Source organism: Ambystoma mexicanum, chromosome 5p, assembly GCF_040938575.1.
Source record: "Ambystoma mexicanum isolate Mex_15411 chromosome 5p, UKY_AmexF1_1, whole genome shotgun sequence".
Lineage (NCBI taxonomy): Eukaryota > Metazoa > Chordata > Amphibia > Caudata > Ambystomatidae > Ambystoma > Ambystoma mexicanum.
The window spans coordinates 745,692,996-745,710,229 of NC_090930.1; the positions used below are offsets into that span (position 1 = coordinate 745,692,996).

General features: G+C 45.4%; 1 protein-coding gene across 1 annotated transcript in view; it reads left to right on the top strand.

Annotated features, from left to right (window-relative positions):
• Window positions 1–2,584: 2,584 nt before the first annotated feature.
• Window positions 2,585–17,234, top strand: part of LOC138481164 (rho GTPase-activating protein 6-like) — a 2,140,333-nt gene continuing 2,125,683 nt past the window's right edge. The window contains exon 1 of the mRNA XM_069613116.1: window positions 2,585–2,985. The gene's annotated coding sequence lies outside the window, so the exon portion shown is untranslated. The remainder of the gene's footprint in view (window positions 2,986–17,234) is intronic.

A 17,234-nucleotide genomic window follows, 5' to 3' on the forward strand; every position in this document is an offset into this window, starting at 1 on the left:
AGGAAGAGAAGAAGAGAACAGAAGAAGGAAAAGTCCTTACCTGCTAAATCCGCATCCCGGAGACATCTCGCCGACAATCCTGAAAAGGAAGACTTTTATTTAAAAGCTCATCGCGTCGATCGCTGCAGCGCCGCATTCCACTCACCTTTACTGGGCGCCTCCATGTTCAGCAGAGATCATCCAGATTCGCAGTCACGCCCCAGCGCCTAGGGAGAAAAAGACCAGAACAAAAGGTGAGAGAGAGAAGGGAATAAGGAAAGCTAAATCTCCATGTTAAGACTTACCTGTTCATTCATTCCCTCTTCATTTCGGGTCCGCGCAGCATCCTGGCATTTCCGGACCCCGGCCCCTAAGGGGAAAAAGAGACATCAGCGTTAATGAGCGAATGAAAAGACATTACCAAAAAAACGCTCATTAAAGACTTACCTGATTTCTACAAGGATTTCACCTCTCATCTCGGGTCGGCGCCAGTTCCCCGGCATTCCGTACCCCGGCCCCTATGGGGAAAAAGACACTAGCATTAGTACATTAATGCATGGACACAAGGGGAACCTCTTATCAAAAAACTTACCTGGAAGCAAAGCAAGTTTGGTTCTCACCAATCCGAAAATCCAGCGAAGTAACTGGATACCAACGTGCCCCTGCATCAGAAGCAGGATAGAGAGTTCGTCCTTCCAGACCCTAAGGTGAGACGCTACGAGGAATCACAGAAGGGTTTCGAGGAGGATGAGAGGGGAAAGTGGGAGGCTGATTGCATTACCCCGCAGACAGTTAATCCCCTATTTTCGCCTACAGAAGGATACTTCTGCGAGCAAGACAAGCCAGATTTGGGGGCCCGGTCCAGTCCGTCTTCCGAACCCTGCGCATCACCTTAGAAGAGGTCACAGCAGCGCGAACCAGGCCAGCGCCTCCGTGGGAGTCAGGTGAGCGTTACAGAGTCTTTCTTTAATAACTATAGTCTTTAAAATATAGTCTCTAGGAAGTAGTCTCCTTGTCACTGAAAACCGAATTTGCCCGTGTTTTGTGTGTATTCCCCAAGAACTCTTAACGTGCATCTGTCCCATTGAAAACCCAAACTGTAGTTCCATTGAGATTGATCCATCGTGCCTAGCATCTTACCTGTTGTGTGCCTTTGTCCCTGTTCTTGAAACCAATTTCCGATTTTGACAGCTAATCCCTTTCCTTAGCCATCTGTCATCACAAATACTGTGTGTATTTTTCTTTTGTATTTGCTTTCTTCCCAGAAATCAATCTTCCTACCTTGTTTCCACATTGTTCTGTGTGCGGAATATTAGTCCAAAAGCGTTCCCATCTCCTTAAGTGTAGCAACACAAATTTCCTTCCTAGCTGTCCCACTGCAGTCGTCAGCTGCTGTGCGAGTAACAAGCAAATCCTATTCTGCTGTTTTGCTCCTAAATCGGGTTTTCATTTTATCTTCTGACTTCCCATCTTGGGGTGAGAGGCTGTATTCCAAATCTGATTTTTCCCTCTTTATTCTTACTTCCTGGCACTGTCTTCCATCCAAAGGGAAGTTAGCTGATGTTTGGGGGTGAGTGTTGCAGGGGGAGTGCTTAACTTTAGTGCAATCACATGCTTAAAACCATTTTTCCTGTTTGCCATTAAAGATTTATGAGAATTGTGTTAGGATTTTGAACCAATTGCTCCGTAGGAAACATTACATTGTGTGCCACATCGGTGGCTGCAGCAAATTGTATTTTGAATATTTTTCTTTTTTCCCTCAAATAATAAATTAATAAATATCTTATTGCTACACTCCGGCCTGGTTCCTAGTCTATTGTGACACGGGGTGTTTGTAAAGGTGGGTGTGAGACAGGTTGGAAGCCTACTCAAAACGGATTAAAGATAAAAAAGCGTTTTTTTTATGCGCCACGTTCATTGTCAGGGAAAGGAGACCCTTGCTGGAGTGTGCCGTGTTCTAAAACTGTGACAGTGTATGCGCTAGAACTGAGATCGGAAGTGACTGTGTCACATGGAAATATGTGAAACCGAAGTAAAGAAGACTCACTCACATACATGCCAACATTCCGACCCACCTGGGGGGGAGATATCGTCCGAAAAATCGGGAGACAACAATTTTGCCATAGGAATGCATTGGGCAAAGATGTATTTTCGGCGGGATAACGTGAAAAAGAACAATATTTCTCAGGGGAAAATCGGGATTCTCCCGCCTAAATCGGGAGGGTTGGCGTGACTCGTTTGTGAAACCCTGAAAGCAGCGAGGGGACCCCCGGGGAGGTGTTTTGTATGACAGGTACACTTTTGGCCTGAGTAAGAATAGGACCGCCCATTGTTTTGATTCTAGCCAGACTTAAAAGGAAATAGACAGAACAGGTGGAACATGTCTTCCAGCCAATGTTCTAAGTCGTTGCTGTTTTGTATTAGTCCCTGATTTCAAAATTAACAAGCAGGATTCATGCACACAGCTGCACACCTCCACGCATGTTCAAGACCAATGACACCTCTTTCCTGCTGCCTAGTATCACCTCGCCCTATGGAGCACCGTAGATCATTTAGACTGTGTGAGTGCTGCGCACGCACTGGGCGCTGCACGGGAAGAAGAGTGCGTGCGTTAGAGCTCTTGCCTGCGAGGACTGAGGGCAACGGAGCTCCACAGCACCTGAGACAACGGCCAGCGGAGGCGGAGCTTCGCTTCCAGCAGCAGCAGCGCAGTGCCGGGGACGCGAAGGCGGCTCCTCCCGAGGAGCAGGTGATGTGATGCTAGTCTGACGGCAGGCGAAAGCCGCGAGGCGTCTCCACTCTCCACAGGGAAATTCTAAGAGGAACAAGTGGAACACATCTGCGGGATACCGTCCTATCCCGGAGGGCATCGCAGCTGCTGAGCAGCATAGCCCCGGCAGCACCTGACGTGCTCCTGCCACCCGCCACTTCATCAAGTTTTAACCAGCAATGTCCAAAGTGTCCCGTCTGGAGGGCTGGGGCTTCGTGGACCACTTTTCCTACACCGTGAGTACCACTGCATGTGCCCCACGCCTCGTCAAAGAGTTCTGTGCTGTGAGAGCGACATTCTTCAGAGCAGGTGGCACCCTGATGACGAGGTAGGCGTGTGACGTCACAGCAGGTGCAAAGTGTACCGTTAACTGATGCACACGGCATGGCATTCAAGCCCCCTAGGGAGTGCATGGCGGCCAGAGGAGCCCACATGCTTCGTGGACTGTCCCGAATGTGAGTGGCGTGTATTGCACCTGTTCTGTGTGGCATGCATATTATGTGAACACGCTCCTTGGCGTTGTTTGATTTGTTACTGGGGGCATTTACTGTGCCGGAGAGAGTTTTTGTTATGAAGTTGCTATTTTGCATACTGGTACGCAGGCATGGCAATAAGATTCTCTTTGGTCCTGAGGTTCCACCTGTCGCCTTGTTGCCCTCCTCCTCCTCACTCTTTTGCACTTGTGTCTTTTGTCTTGGCTCTGAAGACCTTCGGGTTACAGCGGAGGGGGATTGGCTCGTGTGGCATTTAGCTGTGGAGGCGAGTGGTCGGAAGCGGCCGCTGAGGGCAGAATTTAATTGGCAATAATTGGTGGTCGTTGGCTGCCTTCATTGGTACACGTTTATGATACATTCTGAAAGGGCCCCAGCATTCTGCGTCTTTTGTTGGGGGCATCCGATGTGCAGTCGTAGGTGGGGTTATCAAAGAATGTAAGGGCTGTGTGCTGATGCCAGCTACATGAGTAGTAAACCAGCACCTGCGCTGCAAGAGAGGATCAGTCCAACTGGCGAGGGCCTTCCTTCTACACGTGAAAGGCAGGAGCTGCACGCGTGCTGGATCGCCTGCCAAGGGTTGAGTCTTCCACGCAGGCCAACATCTGGAATGTTCTACGCTATTCTAACTTTAAATTGATTTTTCCTTGGAAGTCTCTCTATGCTTTAAGTGGGGTAAGAAATTGAGTGGGTGGGGTGTGTGTGGCTTGCCTAGTGGGTGTGGCCTAAGACTTGATGTGCGTGGCCTAAGGGGGTGCATGGCCTAAATAGGAACATGTAAAAATGCACAGGGATGGTCTGACCTTTGTAACTAAGTGCATTTTGTAACACCACCTGCTTGGTACAAACAAAGTGTGTGATCCTGGGCAAATCATTTCATTGCAATGTGTCTTCTCTGCAGCTCTGATTCTGATTCACTTCATATCTTGTGGATATTTGTAAATCTGCTTTGGTTATTTTCTGCATCAGAGAGACTCCTCCATGTTTCTTAACAAACCCTGAAGTGCCTAGACGCCAGTTGGCTTTTGCGCTATACAAGTATCCTGACTCACCGACTGGAGGCTGGGACAGGTGGTAGAATTGTGGAATGCTTTATACAGTATATACTCCCCCCACCCCTCATGACACCAAGAAAAAATGTTAAAAGCTCCGAAGGGCACCCGCAACAGGAACACGTACCCTGCATACGTGTGCTCTGCCAACCCCCTTGCTCTCTCTCTCTGCCCTCCACTGCGCACAGCATCCCTGGCGAATTTTCCGAGCCTCGTTTAATAAAAAACATTTCCTGATCTATAAATTTTCAGTGCAGTGATTAGTACTCATTTTTTCCCCTATGTTGCTCTGCGGCATACAGAGCAGATTAGACCACCGAGCCCCCCAGCTTTGCCAATGGAGAAAGACGCCTCGGGCTTGGTGATCTAATAGGCAGATCACCGAGCCCAAGGCGTCTTTTTCCGTCAGCAAAGCTGGGGGCTCGCAGAGAAGATTGAATCACCGAGCCCCCAGGGTCGCCTGGGACTGCAACTTCCTCTTGTGATCTTGTGCGAACTTCGTAAGCCTCGCGAGGGGAAGTAACAGTTTGGGGACGCCGTGACTGGCTGGCACTTTTGTCAGTCACAGCTGCCTGCCTGATTTCATCATGGCAGGGCATCTCCCATTGCGCCTGTGGTGGAATAATGTGTCCCAGCGTGGCGGGACTGGTTTGCCCCAGTAGGGCCCCGGCCCATTCCCAACTTCGGCCCAGCCGGCCCCGACTCACTTAAAGCACCGGTGTTTCCCAAATCTAGGATCTTTTTGTTATGCCCTGCAATGCAATTGCGTTTCTTGAACTGCGCCATTACTCTGTCTGACGAGACAATGAAATGTGTGTTTTAGATGTTTGAAGAACATAAAATGTGTTATACTCTGAGAGAGCAAATATTTTGTGAGGGGAGAAGAGCAATTAGGCAGCTACCCATCACGCTCCTGCGTTTACCATATGCGTCTTGTTTGTGCAGTCTCCTGATGTTTACTAGCGTCTGCCCGCACCTCAGCCAGCGCTGTGGCCTCGCGCAGCTCCCCCACGTGCTTCCCACGCGGAAGGACGGGGACTCGCCTTCTGTGCTTCTGTGCCTCAGGCGCTGCAGTCCAAGCCCAGCTAATGCGCACACCACACGCCTCAATCACCTGACGACAGCGTCTCCTGTCTGGCCTGCTCACTGGGCAGCGAACGCAACGCCTTCCGAACTTCAAGAAAGACACGCGGCCACACTCCTCAGCTGCAAGGCGTGGAAAGTAAACGACTGCTGCACTGGTACGTTTCATCAAGGAGATGACGAATTGCTCGGAGCGGATTTAATTGACGGGTTCTAGAGCATTCTAGGTGTTGCTGGCTTAGTGATTCACATTGTTGACGTGTGGTGATGTAAATAGGATACATTATGTGTTAGTATGATTGTGTCGATTTCACGTTTGCAAATGATGGACGATATGCAGTTTTAAGGTTGGTAATAAGCCATAAATACTTAAAAAGAAAAAAAAAGAAAGTAGCGTCTTTGGAGTAACACACACATTTCACACGCCATCAAAAAATACATGATTTAGAAGCATTTGAATGCTTAAGGAGATTAGATTTCTTTACTGTGGGGAGGTGTGGGCGGGGGGGGGGCGTCACACTAATCAGAAGTTGTGTATTTCCTTCTCTCAAACTGTGCAGAAATGTGCCAGACTCCCAAGAGTCCCAAACAAATCCATCAATGAAACATGTTTACACATGTTCCAAGCTTACACAGAAGCCCAATGCATCTGGGACGGGTTCCTAATGGAAAGGAGTTTAGGAGGGTGCAGTTGACATGTTCTCACTCACTCACTGGTTCGTTCACTCACTCGCTCCCACTCACCGAGTGACTGAGGAATTGACTCACGGAGGGACTGACTCTGATCCATTCACTGGCCGGCGCACCACCAAGGCATCTGAGCAGAGCCAGCACTTTCAGGGGTTGCCTGGGTGCCAGCCAGGCCTGGAACATAACACGCCTTGGTGGTGGCGTAGCAAGGGAAGTACAGGGCCGCAAGGCCGCACGCGCTGCCTCTTTTAACGCTTTGTGTCCTCTGTCGCCATCACTCCACTGCTGAGTCTTAGGGACGCAACATGTGCTTGATATTTCCAAGCAGTGAATGATGGTTGCAATTGTGGCATGGAAATAGTCATCAGTGCAGTGGTTCTTTCTGGTCTGGCAGCAAGAGGCAGGCCACTCACCAGGGCCGGGCATGCTGCTTTGGAAGGGCAAGTGGGTGTGTAGGGCAGTGCTTCTAACCCAGTAACCTCTCCATGCCCTGCCAGTTGACAGTCGATTCATTGTGCATGTTAAAACGGTCACATAATGGGTGAAGTTGCATGTTGGTGCTTGAGCTCATGACATTCAGCAGCAGACTCTCAGAACATGTCATATAGTGCAAAAAGCACACAGGATGTGCTGTTTAACCTGCATGATTTAATGTAATGAAAAGCTCACCTTATTGACAAAGGCAGCCTGCGTATTTCTGGGTGTGTGTGTGTATGGGGGGAGGAGGTGGGTGTTGCCCAGCCATAGTGATGTGCTTGCCAGCCGCCTTGCATACATTGGTGCCGGGAGCATGCACCCCACACGAATGTGTGCTAGGTTCGGTGCTCACAGTGCATTTTGCAGGAACCGGCCCTTTAAGACCTTGTGATGCTACTCATTATAGAAGAGGAACATACCAATCGGCAATACAATCTACACGCTCATGTTGCTGTTGCCACAACTGCACTATCACTGGCAATGGAGCTGTCAATAAAATGACCGTGTGGCAGAGCGTATTTTCAATAGCGTGATAACCTGGGGTCAGCGGTACTTTTGCCTGTGACGAGGCCATTGCAAACACAGGCATGAGGGCACTATGAGTTGCTTGTTAGTAGTGAAAGCAAATGGTATTTCAACTACCAGCCTTTTTGTACTGTTTGCCTGATTGTAGTGTCCCGAGGTTTGAACTACATCGTTCAGAGTCTGCTTTTCCGCAGGTTCATGTTTTTAACTGATTTTGGCCACTTTGGACTTAGAAATGAAGTTCCTTTTCATACTGGTGCATTCTGCATCTCCTCTTTTCATTCGACATTGTTAAATACCCAGTCTTCCGGTGGAATGTACTCAAGGGCCCTTGGGGCGATTTAGTTTGTGTCACTGTTCCCATGTGTCAAGTGCTATCCCTCAGGCATGCATGGGACTACCTGCATCCTGCAGGCACACCCTTGTGGTACTAAGAGGCAGAAGTCACAGCTAAAGTGATGCATTTTCCTGACTCGTCTTTCCCTTGCACTTAAAGCAATCTCCGTTGGTCTTTTATTCTCCCAGCACTGAGCCATCTGCCTCACACTTAAAAGGAGCAATGCAGTTCGCTGTTTTTTGGCATTCGTTTGCTTTTGGGAAATAGCCTTGGGTTCCATTTATGTTGACAGTACCATGTGGTAATGGCTTGCTGCCCAGCGGTAATCCCTCACTTTACTGGGCCCTTTTTTTTGTGGACTTCGACCATTGCCACATGTGAAAGCTTGCCATTGGCGCTGTTATCACTTCTTTATAACGGATGTTTCAGGGAACTATATAGGGTGATTTTGACTGTTTTACTGAAATGACGTAGTGTCTTTGAGGGGCATGCTAGTACTGCTGTCATGTACATTACATATGTGCCAGTAGAACAACGATTTGTGAAGCGACGATCATTCATGAAGATGTGCATAGATAGTTGCTAACATTACTCATTCCAATCAGTAGGGCCTTAACCAGTCCTGGTTTTTCTTTGCATTCTGGGACTTGTAGTCTGAGTTTTATAATTGGGAAAAGTGGATCTACAAGCCCCAGAATTCAAAGAAAAAAACAAGACTGGATAGCACCTACAGATTGGAATGGGTCATGTTGGCACTGCATAATGCATGTACTAATGAAATAGATGTATTATTTGCCATTGTTTACTGTTTTTTTTCTGTTTACTATTTCCAGCAGGAGGGTCAAAGAACAGTACTACAAATGATGGTGTTCTTGTAATTGTGCCCAAACCCCCCGCCTCCGCTCACATTTTGTGTGCCGCTCTGCTATTCTGTGGACCTGTTGTGAAGCAGTCCTTGATTTCTGGATGTCAGAAGCAGCCATGAAGGGATTGGTTAACATCCACTAGGGAGGATAGCTCAGCGGCAGCGTGCGCGTCTTGGAAGCAAGACGACACGAAAAACCAACAGGTTCGATCCCCGGGTCCGCGCTTAGAAACCTCTGGGTGTTTATGCGCGTTATAAATACGTAACTAAGACAGAAAAAACAACACAACTAAGAAAAACAAACAATTCCTGTAACAGCGCCTCCATGCCTGTGGGCTGTGTGAGCGCTTTATAAATGTTAAAATAAATTAAAAATTAAACTAGAGGATGACTCTGAGGAAGTGGGTGGGAGGGGTCGTAGAGTACAACCAGTGTTTCAAGGATCTACAATTACACTCTGACATAGAGCAACAGGGGGACTAGCTAGCCAGTGCAAAGAGTCTATGTGACACAGGTCTGTACACATTTTACTAGTTTGGGGGAGCCTGTCAGCACACAATGACAAACATTTTTTCAAGGTCTCTGTTCTATTCATAGGGGTTGAGCCATGCCTCATTAAGGGGATGTACCTTCTTCGGTTATAGCTCAAAGGATCGACTACTAAAGGATCGAATGGTCAAAGGATTGACACCAAGGGACCGAAAAGAAAAGGATCGGAATTATTTTTATTTTTTTTGACATTTTTTTTTTTGGGGGTCCCCCCCAAACGCCTGTTTTTTGTGGTAAAAAACACTTTTTTTCCCTAAACGAAAACCCAGCAAAAAATGTAATAAAAAAAAAAATCGATCCTTTTGTTTTTGGTCCTTTGGTGTCAATCCTTTGACCATTCGACCCTTTGTAGTCGACCCTTTGACCGGAAACCACCTTCGTCTGTTGACACTTTAATGTGTCCGAGTCTCCATTTAGCTAGAGGGACCACATCAACTAAAAGGAACTGCAGAAGTTTCAGTGAGGCACTTTAGAGCATAAACTGACTTATTATTGTAGATTTCAATTAGGATCCTGTCAAAGACCCAGGCAAGTGCTATCCCTAACTGCCTTATTCAGGAAGACCTCGCTCACAACAGGAAGGCTTCCATTTCTGGCATGTTCCTGGCTCTGGAATGACTCCTCAGTTTGCTGTCGATAGGCCCTTTAATAGGCCTGGGAAAACCTATTTGTTAGAACATCACATCACTCGAATTGTGGGTGATTCAATCAGGTCGTCCATCTGTCAAACCTTTTACAAAGTTCATCCAATTAGTACCTCATGGACTATTGAGAAGGACTTGTGGTTGGAGTTCGCTTTCAGTCTTTGGCAGCATCAGAAAGATTGGAGGGTGGTGCTGGATGTATGTTTATGAAATGTGTGGAAGGGTAGTGGAGTGGTGAAGGGTAGTGATCAGGTAGGAAGAAGAGTGGGAGAGGTGGTGAGATTTAGGGTAGGTTTTGATTACATTGCGTGAAACATTATGTGATTTGAGTTGGGTGAACAACACAAGTGCCATCTGGAGCGACCAGGGAGTGGGAAAACCTGAGAGTAAGAGCAGCTTGTGTGACCGTGAGAGATACTTGCATGTGACATTTGATTTTGAGTGACACCGACAGAAGTCTGGAGAAAATACCAGCACTTGTTGAAAGCAGAAAAAGATACCACGCTTTCTGTGCTTTAAGTTCTCTAAGCGACGTACGTGCCATGATAAAAAAATGTGTAAACCTCATGCTTCAAACATGAAAGGAGCATGCGGCAGAGAATCCATGAGGGCAGGTTGTGCAAGACTTACACTTGTGTGATATTTGTGTGAGAAAGTAGCAGCGATTTAGGGTGGTGGGAGTTAACATTCAGTTTCTGTATCATGAAGTGAATAAATTAGACCAATGCTTTTGAGTGACACGTGGAGGAGAAGGTGGAGCATTGAATTCCTAAGGGCAGGTTGGGCAAGACCCACATTTGCATGGATTTTGTCAGAGAAAGTAGCAGAAATTCAGGGAGGTGGGAGATACCAATTGGTGTCCTCTTGAAGTGAGTGAATGAGACATGCACCATTGAGTGACATCTAGAGGAGCAGGTGGACACGTCATCCATAGCTCTGCCCCCTCACCTCGGTCATATTGGAACCGCAGGAGAAGAGCCCTATTTGGGACAGTAGGTATCATCCCAATACCGCATTGAGAGAAGACATGCACTCGGACAACCGTATCGAATGTACACTCGAGCTGATAGGGTAGAAGGATGTCTGCACACACCATTGAACATCATAGAGCTATAAGTGAAATCTGACAAAAACAGAGTGACTTCATGAAGGAAAGATACTGAGCCGCACTGAAACGATATCAAAATACTTAAGAATAAAGATGTAATTAATGTAATAAGAGAAACATGTAATTAAGATGCAAAGAAATTATGTATGCAAAGAAGATACAGTAACCGGCTGACTAGTAAGTGTATATACACAGAAATGCAAGGTTGACGAGACATAGAAGCTTGCTGCAGAGTAAAACATAACATGACTAGAGAGGCCATGATGAAAAGATGGACATTGAACTCGTATTGAAACCAATCAAGCTACCTCGAACACAGACCAGGGCTGCAGAGTCGGGAGACGCTGGAAGAACAGCTTTGAGTGAGGAATAAAGAGGAGTCCATTGGCCGGGGATCAAGGATGCTACTACAAAGAATAATTGCAAGGCACTAGGGGAGTCAAAAGTATAAGCCATTTACGTAACACATATTTCTCTTACATTAAGCAAAGAAAAAAAAACATCTACAAGAGCCAACTATTGGATAGTTAAAGATGAGGAAAGCCCATGCAATTTGGAGTGAACAAGTCTGTAGAGGCCGAGAGGAGTAATGAATCAAACAGCAGTAAATAGAAGGCTGAGATGGACACATTCGTGGTCTCCTCACATATGATTCAGACGTCAAAAACAAGGGCTATTCATTAAGCTCCAGATGAAGATAATGGTGTACCTACACTCCCTTGAGTGTCCCAGTACAGGGACCAGGCTGCAAGGTCAATTACAAAGGCGAAGCCTTGGCTTAGGGCCGGACTGATGAGAGATGATGGTCTAATTGGGAAAGTGGAGAGTAGTCTGACATTATTTTCAGCACATCAGTTTTGTTTTGCTTACGTGCTGCTAACGAGCTGAATGTCCAAGGTTGGTAAAGCATGCCAACCAATCACAGGGTCTATGTAGCAAAATGCTATACAATGTTACAAAGACTAACCCGCTGCCATGTTTTCACTATAATCAGTATTCTACGTGTTAAGAGGTATTTTGGGGCGTGCCCACCAGTTAAGGGGCATCCAGTAATATTGTTGGTACTTACATGCTATATAGGTATGTATGGCCCCTTAACCAATCCCTCCCGTCAATATGTTTTACAGTTTGCCACATAGGATGACGTCATAGATGATGAACATCAAGGCTTAAAACCTTTGTGCATTCACATTTGGTTGTGAGTGTGTGAAATCCTGCTTGCTGTTCGCCAGATTGCCCTACTTTATTCTATGCTGATAATAAAGTAGTACTTTGCCATATTCTTTTAATCTGTCCGGCTATTTGGGTCAGAGATCGTTATTGGTAATTCAATCTAACACATGAGATGCTTCAAGGTGCTAGAGCACATAGACTATGGGGAGGAGGAGGCGCAGAGGATCGCGGAGGCCATTTTGTGCGGGATGCACACTGGTGTGATTTTTGTGGGAGAATGTTTAATAGATTTAGGGAGGATCACTTCAATTGAGTAAATGAGACACATGACAGAGGGTAAAATTTGGAGGAACAGTGAATCCCCGAGGGGAGATTGTGGGAGACTAATGATTACATGATTTGTGTGGAAGAAAGCAGAGACTCTGGGACACAGGACATATCAGTGAGTGTTCTTCTCTGTGAGTGAATGAGACTCATGATGCCATCGGGTGACACTTGCTGGAGCAGGAGGAACAGAGAATCCCTGAGGTGAGCTTGTGTGTGACTCATGCTCACATGACTTTTGTGGGAGAAAGTAGCAGAGATTCAGGAGGTTCGTATACACCATTCACTGTCCATCTTTTGAACTGAGTGAACAAAATATGTGTGATGAAATCACGCTTGGAAGAGAGAGCAAGAGGCACAGAGAATACCAAAGGGCAGATTGTCTGAGACTCGCATTGTTGGGTATGGCTTTCACATGTATGATAAATCTTCCTGACCTGCGTCAACCACAGAACCTTTTTGCTTAGACTTGGTAACTATATTCCCCTGTCACCTAGTCTTTTACTGTTTATGGGTGAACATTTTATGTCTCTCCATAGTGTATGATTGAAGTTATAGTTTTCTTCAACATTTGGGCTTAGGCTGAGTTGCTCCATTGGGCTCCTGTCAATTTATCTTTTCTATACTTGGGTGAACTACAGTTCTCAAGTAGTAAAGAGGGATTTTCATCTCCTTTTTGTATTAGTGAGCCAGCACACCCCACTGTGTGGTGTGCTGGGGGATATGATGCATCCCCTTTCTTCCTTACCTAGTGAACTTGTGTTACAATTGCAAGTTTTACATGGATTTGTGGAGTTGCAGTGGTTTTAATTTCATGATGTTTAGTCTTTACTACCCGCAGGGTGTTAATTCATCCTCAGTAAAGCATGGAAGGGCCACCATGTTTCTAAAATGGTGGGATTCTTCTTTTTTCACCATTTCTTGTATGCGTGCTGTTTTTGAGATTTTTCCCGAACCATTCTAGGCAAGAAAGACCTCAGTGGGAGTTTTGTCTTCAGCGGGAATCCTTTGGATTCCCCACCCAGTCTACAGAGTGTCTGAGAAGGCAGGAAGTGAGTGAGGAGTCCAAAACTCTACCGCCCTTTGCCTTTCACCTTGCAACCCCCAGTGGGGGGCTGGCTGTCCTGACTGGACAGCCAGACCGCTCCTTGCTATAAAATGCAGGGAGAGAATGCCGAAGTTGTGCTGTAGTTCCTGATAAAAACTCCAAACCTGGAAGCTAACATCTATCTATCTATTATAGTTTTCATATAGCGCCCTATTGCCCGTAGGCCTCAGAGCGCTTACACAGACAGACAACATGGAACAGAATATAACAGCAGGAGAAGGAGCAGCAAGGCTATTAGATTTCTCCTTCATCAAACAAGTGCGTCTTGAGCAGTTTCTTAAATATGGTAAGAGACGTGCTGTTTTTAATCAGAGATGGCATGGAATTCCAAATCAATGGAGCCCAATGATTAAAGTTAGTACCACCCAGTCTCTTCAAGGTTTTACATGGTTGTAGTAGGTTGTGTTTTTCATTGGATCGAAGGTTTCTTCGATAAGGAAACATGTCAACCAATGGAGCTGAAACCAAAGAGGCATAGGAAGAAATGATGGCTGTTGCAATTTCCAGTCACCAGAGAGCCTGCTGTGTAAGCCTTCTATAACCCTTCCTTCCAATCTTCCTAGGGCCATTGTGTGGTGCATGATCTTCTGAAGTCCGAATCCATCTGACACTTTGGTGATCTTTTACTGCAGAAATACAATTTAAATCTCCAAAGTCCCCTCACCAGAGTCCAGGACCGAGAGAGTGATGCGAATCCAACCAGTGATATTTGTTCATCTGGCTGCTGAAAAGAGCACAAAAACTTATGAGACACATACAGTCATGAAGAAGCCCTTGTCTGGAGTCTTCCCCATTGATCCCTGCTGCAAATTCCCTTCCAGTGTCCCGTCTTCAGTCTTCACGACAAGGAATTAATCAAATGGATTTTTGGCTGCAGTTCCTGAAGACATCCTGCTGCAAACTGTTCTTCCATGCTGATGTACTGTGTTGGCTGGGGTAGTACTCACCTTAAGCCTTTTGTGATTCCTGTGTAGCTTTGGGGTGTTTCATGTTATTGGGATCCCTCTCATCCTGTTCACACAGGCCCACTGCTGGAATCCTAGGGTATCTTCTTTGAAGTTCCTGGACCTTAACTAACTCTAAAGTGCACTACATACTTGTTTTGAAGAGAGTCCCTCAGGAACTTTTTACTTTTTCCGCAACTGACCCCTATCTAACTGTGCCTACAGCTGGCACCTAGACCACTGAGGTCCTTCGTCTGCCTCTGAGAGAACTCATGCAATAGAATAGGGAAGGACCGGATAAGAAAAGGATTCTGCCTTGAAAAATATAACAAGTGTTTAAAAGTTACTTACTTGTAACAGAGTTGGTGTGGTAACTGCCCCTCTAATACATGAGAAGTTATAAAAGATCTTACTTACATTGAATGTGTGTTGCTTTCTGAAAAGTATATATACAGTTATTTTACTCACCTGTGAATTGGTTCCCCCACTTCCCAAGAGTAATGCTGTTGGCTACACCCAACTATTTCTTGAAGAATATAAGTACATAAGTTCACCAACTGGGTCTTGCTTTCTCCCATGACCTGCTGTATAGCCTGTCCAAAATAAGTCTGCATTTGGTTTTACTTACCTGGAATAACATTGGGTCATTCTCAAAGTGTAACATTGGGGTTTGCTTTCCCTGGTCTGCTTTATACAGATTCTAAAATAGTCTTAGGTTTATACATTGATGGTAGCTCCTTTAAAAAGTATATAGGTTTTACTCACCTTCGTTAGCTGCTGCTCATGTAAACTCGTAACCCTGGGTTGTGCCTCCCCTGAATCTGCCTAGGGCATTTTCAGAACAGTCATAGGGTCCATTACTGACCTTGAATAGCTGTGTGCCCTTCTGAATAAGTGTACTGTGATTTTAGCTGACCTTGGTCTGCCTGGTTCAACCCTCAAATAGTATAACGTGTTCTAGCTTACCTTAGTCTGTGTCCCACTGATCTGAAAAGCAACTGTAATAGTTTATTAAACCATTAGGTCTCACATAGTATAACTGAGGGTTATCTTGAATGTAGTTATGGGTCATACTGTTCCATGAATTTGTGTTCCACTATTCAGAAAAGTATTCTGGTAACAGGGTTGGTTTACTAAGTGATTCCTTAACTGAGTGTCACTGCATGACTGACAGGGTCTACTACCCTTGAATTACTGACTGTATTCAAAATGTATATGTAACGTGGTTTTACTCCCCAAGAATAGCTGATTGCATTCTGAATGTGTTATATGTTTACCTAACCTTGAACTGCTGGCTGCCCTTCTTAACAAGGTAATACTTTTGGCTGTATCCCTTAAATATTGAGTTGGTTTTAACAATTGTGTTTATATATAATGTGATAGTAGTTATTCATAGAAGATTGCTCTTAGCCTACTTGTATTTAAATAAAACATTTATTTTTACAATACATAGTGCTTCAGTGTTTCTTTGGACCATGCGTATGCTACAATTTCTTTGTACCAAGCCACAGCCCTCTCTCCCTCCTAAAATAAGCCTGACTGCTCTGTCTACGCTACCAAATACTCAGGAGGTACAGCCTTATACTAAGAGTGGAGTTTTGTTCTGTCACAGTTGTATGATTTTACTAAGCCCTTAGTTGCACCACAGAAAAACCGTCCTAACTCACATGTGCATCAATTCTGTGGCAGAATGTAGCAGTCAAATCAAGACGGTGGTAGATACCACTCAGTGTCTGTTTCATGAAATGAGTGGATGAGATATGAAATATTGGGTGACACTTGGATGAGCAGAGAATACCAGAGGGCAGTTTTTGAGATGCACACAGTTTTGTGAATATTGTGTGAGAAAGCAGCTGAGATTCAGGAAGGTGGGAGATACCATTCTGTGCCCACCTTTTGATGAAGGTGAGTAATCTGCGATCAGGTGGCACTTGGGGGGCAGGAGGAGAGCAGAAGCCCTGAAGGTATCTTCTGGGAGATTCACACTTGGATGATTTTTAGGTGAGAATGTATCATAGATTCAAAGAAGCAGTAGATGCCATTCAGTTTCATTCTCTTGAAGTGAGTGACTGAGACATAATATAGGAAACTTGGGAGGAGGAGAAGAGAATCCCTAAAGGTATCTTGTGAGGTTTCACTGTAGTGTGATTTTTGTGGCCGAAAGTAACAGATTCAGGGAGGCAGAATATACAAATGATGGTCTGTCTCTTTAAGATGGTGAACTAGACACAGCCCATTGGGTAATGTGTGAGAGGATGCACAAGAAGAGCAGAGAATTTCTGATGGCAGCTTTACGTGACTCACACTTGTGTGATTTTTGTGGAAGAATGTAGCAGAGATTCAGGGAGGCTTTGTGGTTGCCAGATGTGCATTTGATAATTTAAAGGTATCCTCCAACTCACATTCCGCTCCCTCCCACAAGCCACTCTGTAACATGTGCACCCTTACAAGTAGAAGCTTCGGTATTACACCACGACAATGAACCTACACAAAGACCAACAAAGAAAGTTGCACTTTCAGTTCTGTCCACTCAATTAAGGACAAAAGGGGGTGGGGTGCAGATCTAATCCACTGAAGATCAGGGAAGAACAACACACGCTGTAGTTAAATGGTGGAAGGAGTTTACAAATTCAAATTGCTACATCCGTCGCCCCTATCCGCTGACAGGATACTCAATTATGCTGAGGAAGACGACATGGATGATGATCAAATTAGTTAACAATAAAATAAAGGCCAGATGGATGTTTGTCCCTGTATGTTTGTCCGATGCCGTAGCTTCGGCCATTGTCACTGCTAGAGGGAGCTGTTGCCTTAGGATACATAGAGACAATGCCAATTCTCATAGCTTTGCCCGTTGTCACTGCTAGAGTGAGCTGTTGCTTTGGGATATGTAGTGGTCCAACTGTGTTGATGTAAACCTTCACTTTGGCCCGTGTACACAGTCTTGTATACTAGTAGATTATAATTAGAGCTCCCAGTTTTCCATTTTTGACGTTTTAAAAATGTTTTTTTAATGTATTCATTTTTTGTATTTTTTTTACATATAAATACAGATGTAAATGAAATAGTTTACTGTCTGTATTGTTGTTTAAAAGCCACCAAAACATAAACGCAT